The sequence below is a fragment of the Protopterus annectens genome, chromosome 2.part2 (assembly GCF_019279795.1).
Source record: "Protopterus annectens isolate FY-2018-M chromosome 2.part2, PAN1.0, whole genome shotgun sequence".
Lineage (NCBI taxonomy): Eukaryota > Metazoa > Chordata > Ceratodontiformes > Protopteridae > Protopterus > Protopterus annectens.
Window position 1 is genome coordinate 83,894,222 of NC_056730.1, and position 22,688 is coordinate 83,916,909.

Genomic DNA, 22,688 nt, shown 5'->3' on the forward strand with positions numbered 1-22,688 from the left:
GTTGATAAGTTTTTGGTTTTGCCCGTGGTCTGTGCAATGTTAAGCAAAGGTTAAACCTGTAAAGTGCTTATCTAACAGTGTTTAAATGCCACTTTTCCGCCATGCAAACCTGCGCAAAACCACTTACAACTGCTTAAAAGTGCTTTAATCAACCTTCATTTGACAGCCTTATTCTGGCCCTCAAAATAAACTAACAGCCCTTGCAGGTCATGAACCCAGGACCATGAACACTACAGTCACTGGCTTTACACTAAGGCATTTGAGATATGTACAAATTTTATGGTGTTTAGAATATACATTTTACTATGGGCATTCCTCACTACTAAAAATAAATGTAGCAGTTGGTGTACATATGTATGATACATGTTAATGTTCATATGTTTGTGGAATTAAGTGTCGTAATGTGACATGACAGGGTGTATTATGAATGAGAAAGGTTCTTGTTTTCTTTCTTTTTCATATTGTCCCCATATTCCATGTATACCCCTCCAGTTCACTTATTGAACATCAACCTAGGCGCTCCTTGATGCATAATTTCATTGCCCATCATCCCCCCCCCCACCCCAATCTCCACATACACAACAACCATCCCTTCTATGGTGAATTAAGTTAATATTAATAGTTATAATAGCAGAGCTGCATGTGTTTTGTATACACTTCAATTCCTTTGGGTTGCTTATGTGTCACAAAGCGTTTTCATAGATGTTTATATATATATATATATATATATATATATATGGCTATAGATGTAACTGTATATATATATATATATATATATATATATATATATATATATATATATATATATATATATATATATTTCTATCTATGTGCAGACATCACTGACATGTATATATATATATATATATATATATATATATATATATATATATATATATATATATATATATATATATATATATATATATATATATATATTTAGTATTAATTTATAACAGTTATACATATGTAGACTTGTATATGTTGATTCACAAACTACAGTACATTACAATGTACTGTACATATGTACACAAAGTGACTGTCACATTTGTGGTCAGTACTGTGGAATGCCTATAGTATAAGGTGCAGTCTAAAGACCCTGAAACATGTATACAGCTCAGATGGCTTAGTGGTAAGTCCCATAACTATTGTGTGCGTGGACCAGGGTTCACACCTGTGATGCTTTAAAAATGTGTTTTACTCCAGAATAAGGCTCATTTAAGCGGTTGTAAGCATGTTCAAAAGTGTTTGTGCAACATTAAAGCAGCAGTTAAACAAACTTTGAAATGTATAACCTGTGTGCGTATACACGGCCATATCTACTAATCACTCAGGATATATACATTTCAGTGAAGTAACATCTCACTATGTGCTTACATAACATTACATTCTCTGTTAACTTTACCCTCCAGCACACATGGGTATATATGGGTGTTTCAAATGTTTATTATACTGAAGAATACTACCTAAATATGCAAGCTGAGGTTAAGGTATACATTTTAACATGAAAAACATCTCTGACTTTGTTGAGATTTGAACCAGGAATGCATAGATACTATGCAAATGCTGTAACCATTACACTATTGACATTAACATTGCTTCTGCCTATTTCCTAATTAGATGATTTCTATGTGTAAGCTAGGCTAAGCAAAGGGCGGAGGTGCCCAAACCCACTGAGCTTCACTTACTCTTGAAATAAAAACATAACAAATGAAATTAGAGACTATAAATTAAATTCCTAACTACATTAGGCATAGCCCCTCACTGACACACTTCATGAGAAACCTTGATGTGTGAATAGGTAACAGAATATACACCCCTGGGATCATGTGTCCCAGAACCAAACAGGCAGGGGGTGGGGGATCCCCTCCAATTTTATAGCTGCAAGACCTGTTGGGGAAATTGAATGGTGTTAATGTTTCATGTTAACATGCCCTCTTTAGATCACTAACTGCCCCTATCACCCTCCGCCACCCCAGTTCTCAACAACTTCTGGCAACTCTGCCTGGAATCACTTCATTGGCTATGCTTGACAGAGGTTCAGTTACTTCATCAATGGTGCGGAGAAAGCCAATACACTGTAGCTATGCTTCTAAATGCCCTTGGGCAGATAGCCTACTACCTATCTGTGAACCTCTAAAGTGCAGGCCATCACAGACATAATATATGAATAAACAGAGCTTTCAGATCACAATATACAGTGAAAAATCACCATGTAGTCAGAAAACAGTTAAGTACAGCAAAAACATACAGAACACTGATACTTAATCACTCCAAAAGCCTATCTTAGAAGTTAGAAGACTTGTATAAGTTTAAGGCTTTCTATTGCTTACCAGTAGGTTACCTACAGGAAAGATGAGAAACAAGCACAGATGGGTGGCATGCATGCAACAATACCATACCAGCTTGCATGTGTCAGCCTTAGGCTTTGAAATACTGGCCAAGGCTATTGGCGCCCCCATGGTGCCTTTGTTTAGGCAAGTCACAAAGGTGATTCCCACCTCCATAAACAGCACAATAGCAGAATCATTGAGGTTTATGATACTCAATGCCAGGGGTTGTAATCACAACATGCACACACTCACAGCACTCCTCCGTATGGACAACGTCGACATCTGTGCAGTAACTGAGACATGTTTTAATGCTCCTGAGAGCACACCAGCACTACCGCACTACAACCCATACCACACATTTCGGCCACAGAGCATGGACTGACACAGACATGGAGGGGGTGTATCCATATTCATCGGGGATACCTACATCTCCAGGTTAGTGGGGCAGCATGATACCTCTGAGATCATCCATGTGCAGCTAACATCAGCCACAACTGCATTGCAAACTGTGGCCTGCAACAGATCCCCTCCATGACCCAGGACCACCACTCCTCCTACCTGGAGACAGTGGAATACATGGCAGTCCTACCAAACACCATGGTATTGGTTGATGTCAACTACCCTACCATTAACTGGGAAACATACTCGAATTCTCACTTCCAGGCCCAGTGCTTCATATGCCTTGTGTCAGACGGTAAACTCCCTAATGAGAGGTGGAAGCATACTAGAAGTGGTAATCACCAACATGGGTGACAGGTGCACCACAGCAGAGGTAAACCGGTTACTTGTTAGATCTGACCATGGACTTTTCACTGATTTCCACACCCAACCATCTCCCCGATCCAGGGAAACCACAGTGAATACCTTTCCTACAGCTAAATTCACACTACTAAAGACAGAGGTGGGTGGTTTCACAGCCCCCACGCTAAGGGAAAACACTGCTCAAGATACAGAAAAATTTACAAATGCACTCTATAAGCACCTACAAGGATGTATGGATTGTGCCATCACTGGTAAACCAAGAATCGCTCCTCCTAGGCAAGGACACCATTCTGGTGGACCCCTGCAATAAACAGGCTATACAACAGAAGTAAGACAGTAATCCAGAAAAACAGCAACAACCAAGAAGGGCAGACATCTGTGACCAGTATTAGTAAGAAACAGAGGTCCCTCGTGAAATCATCCAAGGCCAACATCAACAGGAAAATAGGCAGGGATTCAAAAGATAACCACAAAGCCTTCTTTGGCTATGGCAAGGATCTAAGTGGTAACACACAGATTTGCACTGTGCCAGTGCAATATAGCACAAAATATACTGACCTTACTGATATCGCCAACATCCTTGCAGATACATTCAGTGCAAACTTCACCCCCTAAAGAGCCCACAACAATACCTGGAAAGTACAGTATCCCAGACATCAGAGACACACCAGTGGAAATGGGCCTCTCAGATGGCAAAACACAGCATCAATGGAGGCAGAAGGTGTCCCAGACTGCATCTTATAAACGCTACAAGACAAACTAACCCCCCACCTAATTAAGCTTTCCAACCTCAGCTTCTATACAGGCTGCATGCCCATACAATGGTGCATAGAAATGGTTATTCCACTCCACCAAGCTGGAAACACAACTGACCATGGTAACTACCACCCCATAAGCCTGACTATCCTGGTCTGCAAAGCTATGGAGCACATCATCATGGCACTCATTGACAATGACATTGGTAACCTCCAAACAACTGACCCAACCCAGGTCAGCTTGGTTGAGTGCAGATCATGCCTACTGAACCTATTTGACATCTTACAGACAGTCACCAAGATGTAAGATGAGGGGAGAGGTGGTTCACACTTACTACCTGGACCTCGCCAAGGCTTTTGACACCATTCCCCATTCAGGTATTATTGATAACCTTACCAGCCTGTTCATAAACCCATACATCACAGGATGGGTTGCCAACAGGCTTACACACAGAACCCACATGGTAAGACTAGCAGCCTCCAGGTTCAACTCTTAACCAGTCACAACTGGTGCCCCACAGGACTCAGTTCTGGACCCCTACTGTTTGGCATATACTTCTCAGAGGTACAGGCAAATACAAGTGGACTACGGCAGACCATGTTTGGCAATGAGTGCAAACTGGGAGCCATTATTGACAGTCCAGCTGACACAGACATCCTTCAAGGGGCCTCACAGAGACTGACACAGGGTGTCAATGTCACGGACTACAGCTAAGTGCCACAAACTGCATGGTCATTCCATTTTGGAAATCTAAACACCCACATATTAACACGCAAGTAGCAGCCACTTTAATACAGATGAGTTAATAGGGTATCTGGGGACTAAAGTAGATAGTGATCTCTCCTTTGACAATCATGTTTCCAAAGTAGTTAGGACATCCTTCTATGTAGGCCATCTGATTACTAAAGGGTTCGCATCTAGACATACTGAGGTTATAGTGCCCCTTTACTCATCACTCATCAGTCCCATCATAGAGTATAATAACCCATTTAGGATGTACCTCAGAAGACACTTCCAACAGCTGGAAGGTCCACAAACATACCTCGCCAAGAGGATTACTGGCCTCAAACATATGTCCTATGCAGCCAGACTGAATAAACTCCTGCTTTACTCAGTGGCATCCCGTTTACTCAGAGATGATCTCTGCTGGCCAACAAAGCCATGTCCAAATCAGGCTTAATGGATATGCTCCACCTATGGGAATCCATGTCACAGTGAGCTACACGCTGTAGTGAGCTAAACCTTGCACAACAATAACTAGAAGATGCTGGAGGGACAGATTCCTGTCACAGAGACTCCCCGTGCTTTGAAACTACATCCTTAATTACATTATACAGAGCCCCCTCACTAACACTCCTCATGAGAAACCTTGAAGAGTGGATGGGGAACAGTAGATACACCCCAGGGATCCAGCCATTGGCTCTGCTACACAGAGGGACAGTCAATCGATGGGGTGGCAAAAGCTGACACATTTCGTCTAGGCTTATGAATGTCCTCAGGCAGTTAGCCAAGTACCTACCTATGAACCTATGGATTTCTACATACAGTATCACCACATGCTGATAGCTTGATTTATTGTTCAGGTGCTGACTTACCTTCTGCCAGTATCAGTTGTGTGTGCATTATAGTTGAGGGCTGCCTATGTTGGATGCACACAGTAGACTGCCTATACATGACAATTTACAGGTAGTCGTGTGTGCGTGTCATCCATTTTTACTCTGTGTGCAGGTGGGGAAAGGTGTCAGTCCCTAGGTGCCTACACTGTCAGTGTGTGTGCTATACGTCTGCCTACTGGGGCTGGCTCAGGGTGTTCGTGGTCTGAGTACCTCTGTGCTTGTGGGGCCCTTGGCAATGGGGGTGGGCTATGAGGGCCTTCACCATTCTGTCCCTGCTGCAGCTGTTTCCACAGGATCATATTGTGTAGCATGGCACATACTATGAAGATGTGGGCACATCTGCCTGGAGAGTATTGCAAGGCTCCACCAGATATGTCCAAGCAATGGAACCATGATTTAAGCATCCCAAACACATGCTCTATGATGATTCTGGTTTGTGCGTGTGCCTCATTATGGCGTTCATGCATGGGTGTGTATGCATTTCTGATGGGAGTCATCATCCATGGTTCCAGTGCATAGCCAGCATCCCCCACCAGGTGGCCATATGGGATGTCCCCCCTGGCAAATACCTGATACAGCTGTGAGACATGTCAGATGTGGGAGTCATGATAGCTTCCAGGGCTGCCAGCACACACATCCATGATAATGCCTTGGGCATTGCACACAACCTGGCAGTTGATGGAGGGATATCCCTTGCGGTTTATGTAGTGCCTACCCCACTCACTGGGTGGTGACTTGATGCGCATGTGCGTGCAATAGCACCCAGTACCTCTGAGTATTCTGCCACATGGTGAAAGAGACACATATTGCTGGCCAACTCCTCCTGCATTCGGTGGAAGTATATTTGCTCATTGGCATGTGGTAACATGGCATCCAGGAAATGGTGAAGTACCCTGGATGCTGATGCCTGTGAGATCCCCATGATATCCCCAGTTGGCCTTTGAAAGGTACCTGTAGCTAGTATTCTCAGGCTTACACATACCTTCGTATCCACTGGGATGGGTTCCCCTCTGTTTGTTCTGGCTCTGTGGCATGGCCGGCACAGCTCCACAATTGCTGTAGGGTATCCCTGTCCACCCTGTAATGCTCTATTATCTCCAGATCATGTAGGTTACCCTGGGTCTGAACACTCTTCTCCTCCTCTGGTGCCTGGGGTGGTTGTGAGCATCATCCTCTACACCACCTTCAGTCTCCAACACATGCTGGTGGATCAAAGCTATGGCAGCCCCTAACATGTACATATTAAAAGTTCCCCATCTGTATACACCAATGATGCAGAGTGTATGGGAATAGACAAGTGTGTGTGTGAGGTGCTTTCACACTTTATACTATTGTGCTATGTATGCTGCTGATGTCATTGGGTGTGTATGAGCAATTCCAGCTACAGGGTATCTTAATTATGGGTTTTACAGTGAGTACTGCAAGTGTGGGGCCTTTAGTGTGGAGTTATGCTTGCCTGCCTTGATTAATCTGCTGCCCTTTAATTCACTTTTATACCAGGATCCCCTCCCATTGTCGGCATGCCTTCACCTGCCATCTTTCTTGTTTTGTACTTTCCCTACCCAGTCATGTGTTGCAAAATGTGCCTTGTAGCTGATATAATGCAAATCTGCTTTGTTCTGCTGTGACACTTTACTGTTTTCTTTGCAGTATAGCCCCTCCCCTTTCCTGTTCTGCAGGTAGCTGCTTGCAGCCTTGTTAGCTGTTGTCAATGGCCCACTGTAGGTTCCTAGGTGTTAATTAGTCATTTGTACTCCAATTTCCCTGCTGCAGCATTTCCTTATTCTTTTCCTATATCCTTCCTGTTTCAGCTCTGGTGCACGCCGTGCAAACCTGTTTATCGAGTTTAAGCATGTTTTAATCTCCGTTCACATGCATACTCAGTTACCTTGTGTGCTCTGAGCAAAGCAAAGCTATAGCCAGTTCACCGCACCCCTTTCCTACAGCTTTGCTTAGCTACAGGACACCAGATTAGCAATGCTCCAATCTGCTTACCTGAAAGCTGACACGCCCCTCTCTTGATGTCATTTCTATCTCAAGGGCACTCGGTGTTATAACGCTACGTTGTGAGGTGCATCCTTACACCAGTGGGGAATCTGTGATTCACTATTACTCCTCTCATTTGCATGGCACTGCCTACTAATTCATAGCTACCGCTCAAAATACTGTCACAGCCCCTTAGCAACCCTTGCACCATGGTGTGGTGTAACATGCCTGCCACTGACTATTATGGGAAAATCATGATATGTGTAACATTGCATTTTTATTCTATATTTTTCTATTTTTCTTGCGATCCGGTTTACGTGCCGCTGCCCTGCATTTAACATTCGCAAAAGTGTGAAAAATGAAATTACATGGTCTTTTTTATACTTTGTACATGTTTTTTTATGACAATGGCTATATATTTAGCCATTGGCATATGTTAACGATATAATACATGCATTTGTCCAGCTGTCATGGCTCCGATTTTATGTTTGCAAAAATGTAAACTTTTTTTATGGTTTACATTTCTGCATGCTTACACTACACCTACACCACTTCCTGGATCACTAAATACCTTCAATTGCATGCTACACTGCTGCAACTGGGATAATTAGCATACAGGGGCTGGGAGCTATGCGGGCGTAGCGTACACAGGTAGTGCACATGGAAACAGCTCGTACCTGGATCACTTGCCAGCCATATTTGGTATTGGAATGCCAACGCTACGCCTGCACCTGGCGCAAGCTTCATGAATCCCGGGGGATATGTTAGCAGTAAAGCAGCTGTGACTGTATCATTACCTTTACACTTGAGAAGTAAAGTAATTGGTAAAGTGACGATGGTTGGGAATACTCGGACTGTTATGAGGAGTATTAGATTTCGAATGATGAGGACAGAGAGTGGTGAAACCGTGGCAAGGTTGGAGTATTGAGATAATGGTTGATCGAATTAGAAGGAAGAAAACATTGAGTATTGTCACTTAGAGCCTGTGATCAATATAATTTATGTAAACAAAAAACACCTCTTGGTTTTGTGAGTATCATTCTGGCCTGATGGAGAAAAAGAGGGAAGTGGAAAAGACAAATACTTGGAAAAAAGTTAGCATGTGTGGTCACAGAAAGTATTCTAGCTGGGAGCATAGCAGAAACAGTGCCACTTTTTTGCTTAGCTATTGTTCTAGTAGTAATTTGAAGGTATGTGCCTTATCTGTCTGTTTTATTTGCAGCAGGAGAGAGTTTCAGTTGTTAGTGACTTTGTAGGAATATAGAGAATCCCCAGCAGAGCTGCTAGCTTTGGACATGGAGAGGAGAGGAGATATTTCTTCCTTGACCATAGTATACTAAAACTAGAGTATGATTGGATCATATTTCAATGATGGGAATTTTTCAGTAAAGTTAATTATGCTGTGGGCTATTTTGAGTTGTGAGTACATAAGGTAGTGAAGGAGTTCTAGCTAGTTTATTTCTCTAAGAACTATACAGTGTTGGGATTTTACAGGTATTTGCTGCTAATCTGGTTATTTATTATGACATGTCAAGTTTAGTTTTAAGGGTGGTATTGAGATTTGTGAAGGTGGGTGACACATATAGAATGGATGGAAGTAGCTATGTGGTGGGTATGGATTTTCTTATGGACTCTGTGGGAAAATATTTTGCTCTGTTTAAAGATCCTAGTTTCCAGCAGGCTTTGTTAATGCCCTGGAGCAGGTGTTGGTTGAATTCAAGTTTGTCATCAAGAAAGACACCAATAATCTTTCATTTGAGGTACACTTTCAATTTTTGGTGTTGTTGGATGACAGGTTATTGATAGTAGTAAAACAAAAAGTTAAGATTTCAGCAAGATTTTATTCACCTGGCATAATGAAGTACATAGAGAATTATTGTGCAGCTTTTCCAGAATTCCAAAGGATACTATTCAATTCAGAATTTAAAAACTTTTTGATACCCTTACCAATTATGGATGCCCCATTCAAATGAATAGCAATGGACATTGTGGGTATGCTTGAAAAATAAACACTGTCAATATATCCTGGTAATTACTTATTATGTAACAAACCTTTCTAAGATAGTATCCCTATAAACAGCCATTTAAAAGTACTGCTTTTTTATAAGGTATAAATTTCCTGGGAAATTCTAACTGACCAAGGCACCCCATTTATGTCCAGAGTAATGCAGGAACTTTGCCAATTTTTACAGTGAAACTTCTCGACACCCTCATACAGATAAGCTAGTTGACCACTTCAATAAAACTTTAATGTATATGCGACAAAGAGCTAAAAATGGATGTGAGAAACAAGAAATGTCTGCTTCCATATATTTTATTTACACCATTTGAATTACTATATGGCATGCTGTAGTGAAAGAAACCTGGGATAAAGAAAACACCCCCTTTAAAACCATGGCAGATAATTTGTCATGTTGACTTGACAGGCTATGAATTATGAAACCTATGGTAAAATAATATATGCAGACAGCACTGGAAACACAACAAAGAACATTTAACAAAAATGCTTAATTCAGAGAATTCAAACCAGGAAAAAAGTATTTGTGTCAGAACCCATTGCAGCAAACAAATTACTTACAAAGTGTTTAGGGGCTGTTGAAATTGCAGAAAAAAACTACATGAAGTAAAGTATAAGATAAGACAGAGATAAGGAAACCAGAACAGTTGCATCACGTAATGTTTTGAAACATTAGAAAGAAACTGGAAGTTTTTGTAGTCAGTATGTTTTCAACAGAAGTTAAGGTTTTCACAGCCTGTCAGGAAGTCAAAAATAGTTAAGGTGTTATCAAAGTCTCAGAAACAAGATTTAAAGGGATTTGTACTTATGAATAAAGAAATATTTACACAATTGTCTGGCAAAACCATTTTAAAAGAGAACAACAAAGAAACTGTCTGGTAAGAAAACAGGAACAGCTCCACCTTACTGGTCTCCAAATCTAATGGGTCTATGCAAGTTTGTAAAGACTTTAGAAAATTAGTATTGCTGTCTGCAAGATTCCTGCTTCTCCTGATCCATTCTACAGTCCAGTAAGACATTAGCTGCATGTTTGGATATATTTTGCACCCCCCACACCCCCTGCAACCTAAATATACTAACTATGACATTGCGCTGCAGTGAAGGGAATGGTAATGTTCCCGCCCCGCACTGTATAGTGATGTACATTACCATCCTCTTCACTGTACAGTGATCTCAGAGTTAGTATATTTAGGTTGCAGGGGATTTGGTAGGTGCAAGGGGGCAAGCCCCCTGCAAAATTATGGTTATAGCAGTTGTCATGTTTTTTTTTTTGTTTTTATTTCTTAATTTCAAGATTTCACAACCTTGAGATTCTGGGTTCGATATTATGAATCTCAAGATAGTGATCTTTCGAAATTAAGAAGTGGACCCATATATATATATATATATATATATATATATATATATATATATATATATAGATATATATATATATATATATATAAGCCCAGTCCATCAAAAATACTCATATTAAACTAGGTTCTCTATACAGAATAAAGCCTTTCCTTACAAATTCCACAAGACAAAAAATAGCCAGAATCCATCTTCTCTCTACCCTTCTATGTGCATCTTCTATCCTTACAAACCTAAGAAAGACAGAACTATCTAAGCTGGAAATCTGTTAAAATAAAATGACATTCGCTACCAACTCACCCCACTGAACACACCACTACTCTGCCTTACAGCAACTGCACTGGCTAGAATTACCTCACCAACTAACACATACCCAACTCTGCTTTGTTCATCATTTCATTCAATAAAAGTCCCTCCCTCCAGATCATGCTTCAGCCCTACTCCAATAATCATAGTCTCTGATCTTCCACCAAACCTCTTCTGCAAGTTATCAAATCTCACAACAGAGCTGCTGGCTCACTGTATTCTAAATATATCACCAAAAAATGGAATGCTATCCCTGAGCCCATCATAAGCACTCCTGATCCATTTCACTTCAAAAAACTACTAAAAAAGTTCCTAGGTACCAACTGGATCTGCTCTTACTCAAGCCCTGGTTGACAACCTCTACCTCCTCTTTCCCTCCTCTCTCACTACCTACTTTATCTCTACTTGCCCACTCTCTGTTTAGCCTCACTTTCCTAATTAATATCTCCCCCTTCTCCTCACTCCCTCCTGTTACTTTCATAATATTCAGTTCTCTGCCCCTAAACTCCATTCCCTACATTTTTTTTCTTACTCGGTCTACTTTTCTGACTACCTTCCATCCCCTACTAGTTTGTTTACCCTTCCTAGAATCCCATACTTACTGGATCAAACTGTGAACCTATACTTTCCTCTTCTCAGGATCAACTATCCACATACATTCAGTCCTATATTCATACTTTCCCCCTAAAAGTTAAAGAATAAAAATGTAACTATAACTTACCAATCAAAAAATGGCAAAATATACTAACTGCAACTAGCTAATAAGAAAATACTATTGCTGGCAAAATAAGACTAGAGTTTACCTATCTAAACAAAGTAAAATAAACTAAAAATGTAAATACATTATAAGAATAACAAACCTGTGCATTACTTGCACATTTATTAAAATAAATCTAATAAATGAATTGTCAACTTAGCAGACAATCAAGAGAAAACAGAGGAAGTGATTCTGTTACAGATAATGAAACCAAAACAAATGGAATCGAAGATGATGGATGTAGACAATGGTTTGTTGTTGGTTGTAGTAAAGGAAAAGAGGTGTTTAGAAAAGTTTAATGGGAAAGATTTACAATATCCATGAAGATTAATTTTGGAGATGGATAACAGTGGAAGAGTATTCTGAAACTAAGTTGAATACTGGCAATATATATTGCCATAATGAGGACTCTCCTAATTTTTAGTACTTCTATGAGATATGGCATAATACAGTTCACGAAAAGAGAGTGAAAATACAGGAGAGAGAGCAGATTCAAAATTATGTATAGACTGGTAAGAGAAGTTGGTGTTGTGAGGTGTGATAAAGAAAGAATCAAGGAAGCAATGTAGAGTCATCACAATAAAATGTACTCAGAGTACCATGGAATGATGAGGGACAAAGATTGTGAGGCATGTCAAAACACTGATAAGAGGAAAAGGTAGAGGACGTGAATAGGGTTGATTGGACACAACTACAGAAGGTGTATAGATCCGTGAAGGTGGGAAAGACTGCAGGAGAAAATGAATTATCTGCAGACTTTTATAGGAAATAGGAAAGGTAATGAGTAAGTCGTTATGCAAGTTATATAATGATATTATATTAAAAGGGGCACTACTGTTTTTTTTTTTCTTGTTTGTCTTTTAGTTTGTTTGTTTTTACTAGAGCCTAAGTATTGGTACACAAAGGGGCTCAGAAAGAATTTGAGCCATGAGGGCATAAGCCTGTCATCTTTACACTGATTCCAGACTTCTAGTGTTGATTCTGGCAAAATTGATGCTCGGAATTCTTCCTAGACTAATAGGGGTAGATCACAGCAGAGTTGTAAAGGGAAGAATGGCTGAGGTGCTGTGGTGGCAGCTGACAAAATGTATTACTCAGGGGATACGCAAAGGTTGGGGCCAGGCAAGGACTGTCTTTTTTGACATTTGCAAAGCATCTGATAAGATTGAGTGGGATTTTTTATATAGAATTTTGGAAGAGATTGGTGCGGTTCCAACATTTATTTATTTATTTTATTGTATTTTAAATTTGTTTACTGGGAAAGTCCAACTGGATATATATTCATTTTCAGCAGAGGCCCGGGAAGAAAAGCTCCAGAAAGCAGAGTATACATACATTAGGAACAATAGAAACATTTAGAGATAAGTATAATATGCAGTTTTCAGTAGGGTGACAAACATGGATAAAACATAGTAGACAACATCAAAATCATGCGGCTTCAATTTCAGACAATAATACACGAAGTTATGGGCTAAGTCCCTTCAAGAATTCATACACTTATTAGAGTATAAGATTGTAATGCTTAGGGAAAGTTTGCAGGAACAGCAGGTGGTGATTAGTCGGGGTTTAAGCAGGGACACTGCCAATGCTGTTGGAAGTGTAGTTTGAGGCTTTTTTTGAACCGGGTTAAGGTGGACTGGTGAGTAAGTTCAGCAGGTAGCATATTCCAAGTTTTGCCTACTGAGTTGGTGAATAGTGAGTCCCCAGCCACATTTATGCTCTTAGTTGTTTGTAGCAGCAGTTTGTCAGCCGAACGTAGTGTCCTCAGGTTGCTGTATGGTTTGATTATCTTATTTAGTGCTGGTGTTTTTTCGGGTTGATATAGTATTTTGTGGGTTATTATAAGTTGGTTGTATCGGAGAAGGCTGGGCCACTCTGGCCACCCTAGTTGAGTTAGGTTGATACAATGGTGGGTCTTAGAGGTAGCACCTGTAGCAAATCTAGCAATATGGTTGTAACAACTAGCAACTTTGGTAAGGGTGGCTTGGTTCAGGTTAGTAAAGAGGGGGGAGGCATAGAGGAGGGTAGTTAGCAGGTGGGACCATGTTATCATGGTTCTTGCAAAAGGAGTAAGGAAGGGTTTGATCCTGTACAGGGAGCCCAGTTTTTTGTTGACAGATTTGATGGCTTGATTGACATGGATATCATATTTTAGGGCATTATTGACTGTGACGCCCAGGAGTTTTGTGTGATGATCTGGGGATATGATTGTGCCATTGTTGGAACTTATAGTAAAGTATGGTGAGGAGGACTTGCAGGTGAGGGGAAAAGATGAGCAGTTTAGTTTTGTTTGGGTTTAATAGATGTTGACGGTTTGCAAACCATTTTTCTATGTCATTGAATGTATTCTGGGTTAGGTTCATAAGCTCAGTTGAGGAGGAGGCAGTACATATTAAAGTAAATTCATCCACGTATTGGATGCAGGTGGCCTTGGGCGTGATGGTGGGTAGGTCATTGATAAAGACTGAGAAGAGTAGTGGTCCTAGTATGGAGCCTTGGTGGACTCCTAGAGTAATGGTTAAATGTGCGGATAGGGTATTCTGCCATAAAACTGCTTGTTGCCTGTCAGACAGGTAAGATTGGAACCATTTAATAGAGCCACTATTCAGTGACAGTTCCTTCAAGGTGCGGAGAAGCAGTTGGTGTTTGACCATATCACAGGCCTTAGAGAGATCTAGGAAGTGAGCTGAGATAAGTTTGTTATTTTTTCGATTGGTGTTGATAGAGTTAGAGAAGGATAGTAGGGCTGATGTGGTTCTGTGGTGTGGTCTAAAACCATGCTGAGAGTTGGGCAGTAGTTTATTTTGGGTGAGATAGTGCATTAATTGGTTGTGGATGTACTTTTCCATAATTTTGTCCAGTGGTGATAGTATGGCTATTGGTCGGAAGTTTGAGAGGTGTAAAGAATTCCCTCCTTTATGAAGGGGAATGACATGGGAAACCATCCAGAGAAAAGGGATAGTGGCTTCAGTCAAGGTGTGGTTTATTATGATCGAGACAGGGTATGCAATGGCATCTGCCCCTTTTTGTAAATATTCTGGTGGGAGGTGATCAGCTGTCAGGGTAGTGGGCTTTAGTTTGTTAATTAGAGATCAGATAGTCAATGTAGATACAGGTTGGAAGGCGAAAGGGAGTGGGGTAGTGGTTGTGGAGGAGTTTTGAAAGGAGCTGGTGGGGGGTAGTTGGCTAGTTAATGATGTTAGCAGTTTCCCCTGGAGTTTTAAGGTCACAAGTTGAAGCTGTGGGGAACAAATGTGGAATTAGGACATTGAAGGAAGAAACAAAACAATGAAAGTTTAAACGGTGTATGAAAAAATAACAAAGTCATATTGGTCCATGGGGAATAAATGCGGAATTAGGTAACTGAAGGAAAAAAACAGTGAACGCTTAAATAGTATATGAAAATAAGAATGCCATCTTTGTAGAGAAAGAACAAATGGTGGAATTAGGACATTTAAGAAAAAAAAAACAGTAAGTGTTTAAATAGTATATGGAAATAAGAAAGTCATGTTGGCATTGCTGTTGAAGGTGTATATTTGTATGTAACACTAACATGTACAAATAGATAACAATGTAAAAAGAAAACTGTTACACAGAGATATGTAATGATGGAATTGTATGTTGGGAAATGTTAAATAAAAATAATATTAAAAAAAATAAATGAACTGTCACTTAAAAATAACATTAAAGTTTCCCTCAGGAATTACAGGAGAAAACACTTTGCAAGAGTACTCATTCATAAAAATGTGTTCAAATTAGCTACAGCCCTATTCAGGAAAGCTAAGCCCATTGAAATACAAAGGATCTGTGTGAATTACACTGGGAAAGTTATAAAATGTCAAGAGATGAAAATCAAACTAGAAACGAGAGATATATGTCAACATCTTTTAAGCAATTAGAGATTGCAACCTACAAGGTGTAATTTATAACTAAAATGGAATAATGATTTAAAGTTACATATAACTAAAATCAAAGAATTTAAAACTGTATAGAAGAAGGCACAGAAAGCAGCAGTTCCTATTTTTGTCTCATTAACACTGTATTCCTGATTCTTGGCAGGCAGAACAATAATGTCCCCAAGCTCAAAGTTAAAGGGAATTTAAACCTGAGAAAAATTCTTTTAACATGAGCAAGTAAAGCAACTTGTCTACTTATTTACCTTGTTTAGATTTAAACTGCTAAATCATTGCACCAAATACTGACAGTTTAATACCATGAATAAGTTGCACTGACATAACAGCACCATGAATGGCATTGTCTTCAGATGCTGTAGTCTAGAATAGGGCAACTAGCTCTGCACGCAAGAAGCAGTAAACAGCCCATTCAGCACTATATGTGAGAATGAGTTAAAGAAATCACTAAGAACAGCAAACACACAGAAACAAAATTATACCATAGCCCAGCAATTCAACACCCTCTTTATAAAACAGTACAGTCATTAACTAACAAGCTGATTAAGTTTTTTAAATCCCAACTCAGTCAAACAATATCCTTCAGTATTTCTTCTCACAACCAATTCCCACAGATAACATAAAAAATGTTTCAAAAAATCAAAGCCTGACACAACTGTCCCTGAGAGTCTATCTGGTGAATATCTTAAAATAGCAGCTGAGGCTATTGCATATCTGGTCTCAGTTCTGATCAGTCATTCCATATAAAAATAAATAATCCTGGCTATGGACAAAAATCATTCATCATTCTACTGCAGAAGGGTGGAATCAATACAGCTCTTCCAAATTACAGGTACGTTATCATTTTATCTCCCTGTCAAACATATTAAAAATATATTCAAACAAAACGTTTCAACTATCTGATATATAACTGGCTTCTATTTTCAACCCATCATAGCATCCTTCCTCATCATTGAACAACTACTGCTTTGCCAAATTTTATTAATACTGATATTGACCATAGAAATGCCAGAAGCCCAGTGCCCACCTTCTTCATATACTTATCAAAAGCTTTTGATATTGTCTCCCACCAGAAACCTTTACATAAACTGTCATTCTTAGGGCTCTCCAACTCTTCTCTTCAGTGGTTCCATAACTATAAATCAAACAGAACACAAGGAGTGAAAAGCAAAAATGATTTGTCCACCTTCTGCCAGTAAGCATGGGTGTCCCACAAGAATGACTAAAAGAAATGGCCAAAACTTCACTAAAGCAGTAAAAAAAGTAGAAATTAACCGGACTTCAACGTGAATAAAATACTATTATTTTTATTAGTTAAAAACACATCACATAAGCGCTTTCATCTCTTGTGGAGACCAGATAAAATAGACTCACATTCATCATCTTACTTATAAACTAGCTGAAGTTCATAAACCAATCTTGAAATGCTAGTAATTAAAAAAATCCCCTGTGTTAAAGGAGTACAAAGCACCTATTCCAATCACAAGTACTTACAAAACATTTTTCACAATAAAATAACATATGAAACATAAATAAAAATACTTAAAAATCATGTTGAATTCCTTTAAAATTCAGGTTAACAAATCTGCTTTTCACTCAGTATGAGTTTGAGAGATACTTGGTCATTCAGACCTGGGGGAGATGATGCATTTAGTTGCAACTGCCAGACAAGTTCTCTTTTTAACAAATGTCTTTGCCAATCACCACCCCTAGAATGAATCTGCACTTTTTCAGTATACCAAAGCTAAATTTAACAAAATTACTACACACAACAGAGTGCCTATACAATGCATTAACTTCCTTTTTCTTCCTGATCTCATAAAGGTGCTCATAAATTCTTGATATCAAAGTTCTCTCTGCCTTTCCAACATATTATCCTGAGCAGCTGTCACATTTAGCCAGGTGCACTAGTTTATTAGTATTACAATTCCCTTTCACAAAGGAAACCTTGGTATGCAAAACATTATTCAAAAACATTGTTTTCTTTTTCATAATGTACATACAATATACACAACTACCACAAGATGTGGTACCAGTACCAACATTTTTATCTGTTTAACATTTTCTAAGATATGTTTAAAGTCCCTACCAGTTTTGCTTACAAAAAGGGGTTCAGGTCCAACCAACTGGGAAACTTTATTATTAACCTTAAAAATATTCCAGTTCTTCTTTATAACTTCCCTAATCTCTTGGGAAGAAATATTGTGTTCTAATACTAGGGCTTTTTTGTACTTTTTGTCTCCCTTGTTCCTATTTTGATTAGTGAAATCCATCCCTAACAGGAGTAGATACTTGGTACCCCAACCTTTCCTTACTTCTTCAAAAATACTATCCACCATTTTCTGGAGATATTTCCTTTCTATAAACATTTTCTTCAGTATGTCAAACTCCTGGTCCAATTCTTTAATATCAGAGGTGATTCTTGCCACCCATATGTCCTGACCCTTTACCAGTCCTTTCTTCTGATGGTAGTGCAAGTATGCATTACAAAAGGTTTCTTTCCTATAAAGGTTGGAAATGAATCTGTTGTGCCATTGGGAAATCTTAACATCCAAGTAACTAATACTCAGAAAGTCCCAAGAATGTGTAAACCTAGAGCATCCACTGCTACCATTCAAATGTTTCATAAACTCACTAATTTGGTCTACTGTACCATCCCACAGAATAAAAATATCATCCAAAAACCTCACATAAAGGTGTAGAAGCTTGGCAAAGAAACTCTTCAGAATAAATTCATTCTCTCATCCCAGCATGACAATATTGGTGTAGGTTGGGGCACAGGCTGCCCCCATCACAACTCCTCTGATTTGCTGGTAAAATTCACCTTCAAAATGGCCAAAATTATTGTCCAAAATGAGTTCCATCAGCTCAACTAAGAGCCTAATCCTGTCTTCTGAAAGGGAAGAAATTTGTGTCCCACAAGGATCTATATTGGCCCAATACTTGTTACCATATGCATCAATAACCTTTACCTTGCTTGACCCTAATCTGCTCTGTTATCGCTCCCTCTCTTTCACAATTCCAAGACCTTATATAATAATCCTTCATATCAACTGAAACATGGATAAATAATTCCCAACTGCTTTAAACCCCCCAAAACTGAATTACTGCTGTTTACCCAAAACACATCTCTATGAAATCAACACTATTAACTGTCCTCTTGTCAACAACAACATAATAGAACAAGCAAATTCCACAAAATTACTGGGTCCTTCTTGTCGACTGAAACATGGATAAATAATTCACAACTACTAAACCCTTAAAAAACTAAATTACTGCTGTTTACCCAAACACATCTGTACTAAAACAACACCATTCACTATCATCTCTGCCAAAAACACCATAATAGAACAAGTAAACTACACAAAATTACTGGGTGTCATCACAGATGACAAGATGAAATTTGATAACAGTGTATCACACATGGTTAAAAAAACTCTTCAAAAATAGTTATACAGAGTAAAATACCTAATGAACTGGCATGGCCAGAAGACATATGCACTCTAATTTCTTACTGCCATCTCTTCTTTGTTTTGCCCCAATCTTCATTAGCCTTCAAGTCTCACAAGTGTCCAAACTTGAGCAATCTCGTAGTAAAATAGCACAATTTGCTGCAAACTATAACAACAGAACACACTACTGCCTAGCACTCAGAGAGTTAAATTGCTTAGAGCCATCATATCATGCAGCCCTTTTTCAGCTAACTACAATATACAGATCTCCCTAAGCCAGAACATTTTGCAGCCCATAATGATGTAATGCAACATTATTCCCATAACAGACTTTTATGCTCTAGAGAAAAATCTGTAATCACTATAATCAAATTATCTAATACTGCAGATGAGTCTATATTCAAATAGTGTAGTTAAACTATGGAATCACATCCCACTACCACTGAACTCCACTCAGAATGTAAACTCATTTAAAGTAGTACTTTATCTATCATAGAAATGGATCTTCTCTTAAATATCTGCAGAATAAATGCCACTGTAATCTTCAGCTTGCCATGTCATCAAGCCTCTTCTTTTTGCTCAGAACGTATGCCCCATAACAGTATTCAACAATAGCTAAATAGTTTTACTAGCAACCTGAGTCATATACATAGTTTATGTGACACTGCTTGCACTCCCACTTCTACACTTCTAATATAAACCTTATGATAGTCATATATAATTGTCTCTAAATTATTATCCCACCTCTTAACTACAATATTAACATTTTCTGCCCTATCCATTTCTTTTCTTCACTTCCATTTCTTTGAATTTCTAAGCACCTGTTCACAAGTTCTATTTTCCATTTTACAAGCCTTCTGATATTTCTCTTCAAAGGCTCACTGCTCAACTGCTAAATGCATAAATATATTTTCCTTTACAATAGTTGCCTTTATTTCATATGAATGCAGTTTAATTTGCACATCTTCTTACTCATTATCATCATCATCATCAACCCCCTTTTTCCCATGTTTTACATGGGGTTGGGATGTTGTGTTAGCTGTTGCCATCTCTCTCAATTCAATGCCACACTCCCACTTTATTCGACACTCACACCTGACTGTCACAGATCTTCTGTCATACAATCCATCCATTTGCTGGACACCCTCATTTCCTCTAAACTTCTTCCTGTCTGTCCCAAATCTTCCTCACCAGATTGTCCAAATTTTGCCTTCTGCTCTTATGACCTCATTTCTTCACCTGCCCCACAGTGTGAATCCTACCACCTTCCTTAGGCAGTTCATGTCCATCACCTTTAATTTTCTCATCTGCTCTGCCTTTACTCTCCAGGTTACTGTACCATACAGTATTACTGGTGACAACATTGTTCTGTACACCTTACTTTTTAGTACCTTTGGCATTCTTCTGTCATACACTACCCTGACACTCTATGCCAGTTGGCTGCAGCCCCTCTGATTCTAGCTTTGACCTTCTCATTCAGACTTCCTTCTCCTCAACCACCCCTCTGTCACTCATCTGGTCAGTATAAAACAGAAGAACATTCATGGGTTCAGTTCAAGCAGCTTTATTACACACAGACACATCAGAGCTGAGGCTTTGTAACTTAAACTTGAATAAACTTATAAACAGACTGACTACCACACTCATACATGTTAACACTCTGGCTGTTCTCTCAAAATGGAACTGCTGCCTGCACATGCTCACTATTTATATACATGTGCTACATCTGGAAATGCTTTCTAAATGTACTTGCATATGCTCTGTTCTACATCCTCCCTCTTTGAGAAATGATTATATATGAAATGACAGGATTCAATAACATGCAATTTACACAGAAATGATCTTTTAAAATACAATTATACAAAACGTATTCTTTGACATGCAATCATACAAAATTAGATACATATAAAACAAACATCTCCAGGTTGTTGTGTATTTTACACTAGCTCTTGAAATACAACTGATCATGTAACATAAAAGTCAGAATTGGATCTAGCAATGGAAACTGTCTTCAAGGAATGTGCAACTTTGGGGACAACGGTTTGGAAAATAAGGTTCTACTTCTGGCAGTACACAAGATTGTTTTGATGACCATCTTACTTTGATGAAGTGGTTGAACTTTTGCAAAATTGGATCGGTCTTTGTATGATCTCTTAGCTCATCAAGTCTCATGGTAGAAAAATATTTCCATGACATCAAAATCAAAAATAATAACTAGAGGTTGATGGCCAGTTTCTGCCTGGATAGCTCGGCCATAAACATAATCATGGAACTTTGAACATGAGAACACAATTGCCAAAAGTTACTTCTCAATCTGAGCATACTGCATCTCAGTTTGGGTAAGAGTTTTAAATGCACAGGCAACAGGTCTGCCTTCTTGAAGAATAACTGCACCAAGACCGAACTTTGAAGCATCACAGGAAAGAACTACTGGTTTGTGGACATCATAGTATCTTAATGTAGGTGGGTCAGCAATTTGTTGTTTGAGGTTATCAAATGCTCTCTGTTGTTGTTCTAACCATGACCAGGCAACATTTTTGCATGTCAGCTCTCTTAAAGGTGCTGATAACTCACTAATGTCAGGGATAAATTTGACCAGATAGTTAACCATACCAAGAAAATGCTGTAAGGCTTGGACATTGTCTGGAGCTGGCATCTCAAGAATCGTCACTTGTTTAAAAGGATCTGGTCGTAAGCCTGTATTGGTAAACAAATGACCTGCATAAGTAACTTCTGGTAGTCTAAAATTCCACTTCAGAGGATTAAGCTTTAAATTCACTTCACTCGCTCTGTCCAGAACATTCCTGAGGTTTCTGTTATGTTCTGCTTCAGCATTACCTCCAACCAGTAAATCATTAACTATTATTGCACACAGGTAGCTTAAAAAAATCTGCTCCATTGCATGCTGAAACACTTCACTGGCAGAATTTGTTCCAAAATGCATCCTGAAGAATCTACATCTACCAAATGTGGCACTGAATGTAGTCAGTAGTGAAGATTTGTTATCAAGCATTACTTGCCAAAATGAACTCTTTGCATGTAAGACAAAAAAAACAGTGGCATTTGACATGAGGGTAGCAGTCTCCTTGACTGTACACATAGGATGATGAGGTCTCTTTAATGCCTTGTTCAAGTCTCCTGGGTTGATGCATATTCTGGTTTCATCTGAATTTTTCTTATGAGCAGCTACCATGGATGATACCCACTCAGTTGGTTCTGTGACTGGACAAATCACACTTTGCTGCACCATTTTGTCTAACTGGACCTTGACTTTGCCCTGAATAGCTATTGGAACTCTCCTTACTGGTCTGACCACTGGACTGACCTCTGGGTCTAACTTCATGGAGTACACAACTGGAAATTTGTCTAACATGTCATTGAAAACATCAGCATACTCTGAGAAAATAGCATCAGTAAACCTGGAACTGGGACATTTGCT

The 22,688-nt window shown here is 39.2% G+C and overlaps 1 protein-coding gene across 12 annotated transcripts in view; it reads right to left on the reverse strand.

The window, feature by feature from the left end:
- LOC122795548 (muscular LMNA interacting protein) overlaps window positions 1–22,688 on the reverse strand; it is a 2,709,240-nt gene that overhangs the window by 1,896,102 nt on the left and 790,450 nt on the right. The gene's annotated exons all lie outside the window — the stretch shown is intronic.